Below are 4127 nucleotides of genomic sequence, written 5' to 3' on the forward strand. Positions count from 1 at the left end.
GAGGGCCACACATTCCCCATTCCTGGCATAGGCCCTCTACTCAGTCATTGCTTTCTTTGCCAGCACTTGTTCCTTTATTTATAGACATTCTGGGCTGGACCACATGAAGATATAGGGATGCTCTCACCTTGCTCAAATTTTTCTCAGGCCTCTGCAGTTCTGTGTTGCTACCATGTGGTGACCCATCTGCTGATTTGTAACCTGTTTGCACAAGATTTATTATTTTTGCATGATGCATTCCACCATCTGCACTGTTTTGCATAATATACTCTATTACTGCTCATCTTTACACTTTGGGAGGCCATTAACAATGCAGTCCTATACATGTCTGTTCAGCGGTAAGTCCCAAAGGGCATATCCACTGGTAAAAGGATATAGGACAGCAACCTAAAGCTCTTCCGCTAAGTGCTGGAAACCTTGTTCATCCCCAGTGCCTGTGCTCTACGGAGATGTTAGCAACACCTTTTGCAACATACCTTTGCACTGACAAGGACTAGGAACCTGCTCTCAAAGGAGAAAAAGGAGAAATAACAGGGTGGAGGTGCCTTTTAAGTCAGGAAGCCAGTTTTCTGCCCTGACACCTTCTGGGGGACAGTCCAAGATACAATAAGCAAACATATCAACCTGAAGTGGCTATTTATTAAAAGAGAGGCAATTTCTACCTTTTGTATTCTCCAGAAAAAGGGTAAAGAAAGCATCCCCCCTCCCAACCTTAGGCCATTTTCTGGGTGACAATCTCAGTGCTCTAAATAAAACCCATAAGGCATATGTTTCCTCCATCTCTGGTGTGAATGTATTTTCCACAGCCATTCACACCGCTGCCTGCCCTTCTGTCTCCTCTCCCTTGGCACACAAAGATCTAACAGCAGTTCCTCTTGTACCCTTGGCTTGTCCTGCAGAGATTTCTCCTTATAGAAACAAACAAAAGGCGTTGGCCAAGGAGTTGCACTTGCTGCCAAGGTGTCACCACCTGCCTCCTGCAGGACTCTTGCAACCAGCAGTGAGTCCCTCCTTTGCCTCTCCACTGCTGAATAGGCGGTGTGAAGGAACTGAAGGGGAAGGAAATGCACAGCTTTTCTCCAGGGAGGAGAAGAAACCTAACATAGCTCAGGTGTGCAGAAATGGCAAGGCCACATACATTTCTTTTGTTACAATGGCATATGGACAGTCTAGGTTTGGGCCTGCTTTGTTTTGTTCCGAAAAGCATTTTACCCAGGAATAGTCAGAAGGTGTATCTACGCTGTAGAAATAATACACTTTGGTACCACTTTAAGTGCCTATGGTATCCTATGTAGTTTTATAAGGTCTTTTGCCATCTCTGTCAAAGAGTGCTGGTGCCTCACAAAACTACAGATCCAGATTCTGTAGGATGGGGACATGGTGGCTGAAGTGGTGTCAAACAGCATTATTTCTGCAGTGTAGATGCACCCAGATTCTCTCTCTCTCTCTGTAATACAGCTGCTGTGTTATGCCAAAGGGGAGCCAATTCACTGAGCCATTTCCATTTGTTTTAAGGCCAGGTGGAACCTTTTTTGCAAAACTTCAGGTGTTGAATGAAGTCCTCCCAACTGATCGAAAACACATTGGGGAGGTAGATGTTGTCATGGAGAAATTGCCTTTTGTGCCTTCTAAGGGGTACAAAGAGTGGTGTGTTGTTTTTTAATGAAAAATGATGGCATGAGATTGTTGTTGCTTTGTGCCTTCAAGTAGTTTCTGACTTAAGGAGACTCTAACTTGAAAACCCCATCATGGGGTTTTCTTGGCAGGTTTTTTCCTCTGAGGCTGAGAGAGTGTGACTTGCCCAAAGTCACCCAGTGGGTTTACATGACCAAGCTGGGATTTGAACCCTGGTCTCCAGAGTCCTAATCCAGCACTCAATCCACTACACCACACTGGCATGGATATCGAGATGCTTTTACTCACCCAGGTTTATTGTTTCAGAAAATCCACTCGGGGAATGCAATAGGTTTTTTTTTTTAGTCCAAACAATTAATTTTTACAGCTCTGTATCTTTGGCCCCTGTTAATGTACTTGGATGCATGCAGCAGAACTGCAGCATGAAAAGTGTAAGTCCTGCTGGGTACATGGAGAGAGGTGTTCTGGATTGTGGCAAGCATTATTGTGTCCTAGGAATAGAGAGCAGAAGAGGTCTGTTGCCAGGAGGCAATACAGTACTTGGCACTTGATATTCTGTATGATAAAAGGTTAGCTGGCAGGAGAGATGATGAAGGAGAGGAGCCAGGAAACCCTAGAGGCGTTTGTATGTGCTATCTAATGCCATACTCACAATTAGGCAGCCTCACATGACTGCAGAATCAGGCCACCATGAAAAAGGGGGAAAGTGTGCTGTTGTCCAGATGATAAAAAGAGATGTCTGTAAGTGCCAAATAAGTAGGTTAATTTCGGATACTATGTGCCTTGCCCTCCACTGAGTATGCGTGATAGTATTTGGTGTGCTTTCTCAGATAGCAACATTCCTAATCAGACCTTAGGTTTGTAAAGAATTTGCTTATGGCTGTAGATCCCCATTGGGAGAAATGTCTTTTTGCCTTCCAGGTTGAGATCCATACCCCTCTCCTTTCCTGCCCTCTCCAGGTCTCTTCAATGCATACTTCTAAGAGATGGATAACTGACATCAGGACTTTTCTTCTCCAACTGCACTAGCTTCAAGTCTGCTTCTGAGTCCAGTTCAAAGTGCTGATTTTAACCTTTAAACCCTTCACAGTTTAAAGCCACAGTGCTCAAAAGACCAACTGTCTCCATGTGCAGCTACTTGTACACTGGAAATATTCAGGGCTGCCTGTGAGTACTCCCACCATGACCTTGGATGAAATGTGTGTAGGGCTGCATTAATACTTTATGAATCTCTAGGCTATGTCAAGTTTGAGGGGCTCTAAAGCACTGCCCAAAGTTGGAATTTGGAAGGTGTATGTATGTATGCATATCTGTCTGTCTGTCCTGCTATCCCTCCATCTCCCCCTTCTGTATTCCTGCTTAGCAAACTGGATGTTGTGGGGCTTCAGTTCCCAGCAGCCTTAGCTAGTGCAGCCAATGTTGAGGAATGTGGGGAGCTGAGTTCCAACAATATCTGGAGTGTCATACTTCCCTTGGGTCTTGGGCAAAGAGAAAAATGGGATATAAATGAAAATAAAAATTAAATTCTTGATTTAGAGGCTCCTCATCATCTAAATGCCTAAAATGTAGTTTGTTTAGTTTGCACTGAAATCTAGCAGTGGATAGATGGCTCCCAGAAAGATGGTCTTCTCAGTGTTGGCTCCCAATTGTGGAACACTCGTTCCAGGAAAGTTTGTCTGGTATCTATTATATTGTGCTTTGGGCCTAATGAAGCAAATGTTTTCATATTTCCCCAAGCTCTGTAGAAGCCGTTATAATTCTTCTGTCTGTTTATAGTGCTTTATTTCATTTTATTTTTTATCTAAATTTATTATTTATTTTTTTATAAAAAAACTGCCAAATTGAAGGTGGTATGAGAATACCTACCAGAAATATTAAATATAAAGATTAGGTAAATCTTGCCTGTTCAGGGAATCCAAGGAACTGCCATACTCCAGGTCAGAATATTAATCTATCCATTTGAGTAGTTTCTGCAGTGACTGCAAGTGCAGAATTCAAAGGTATAGCTGTGATAGTCTGTAAAATCTGAGGAAGTAGACTGAAGTCTACGAAAGCTCACGCTGCTATCAGTTAGTCTCAAAGATGCTGCAAGATCTCTCTACGTCCTGCAAGTGCAGAGATATTCCTCATTATCCTCATTATCCACAATTGGAAATAAGCAGGGATGCTTCTCCCTATGCCAAGGGAGGGGTTTTTGGGAAGGAAGGGTCCTGGAGAACCTATAGCAGGGTTGATTCCAACCTGGGCAACCCAGATGTAGCCTGTAATGTGGAGAGCCATCACTATAAAATGGATGCACAGCTGAGGTCCGTGAAGCTGTAGAGATGCAAACGTTGATCAGCACATGGAAAGCAGTCAGGCACAGATTCCCCAAAAGATCCTCTAAGCCTCTGTCACACTGGTTTGATAAGTCTAGCACATTTTCCTTGCTCACAAATATGTCATGAGCAGACAAAAATGATTAGCCAGCCAGGACTCTGGCCAGGGGATCA

The sequence above is a fragment of the Sceloporus undulatus genome, chromosome 3 (assembly GCF_019175285.1).
Source record: "Sceloporus undulatus isolate JIND9_A2432 ecotype Alabama chromosome 3, SceUnd_v1.1, whole genome shotgun sequence".
NCBI classification, from domain to species: Eukaryota; Metazoa; Chordata; class Lepidosauria; order Squamata; family Phrynosomatidae; genus Sceloporus; species Sceloporus undulatus.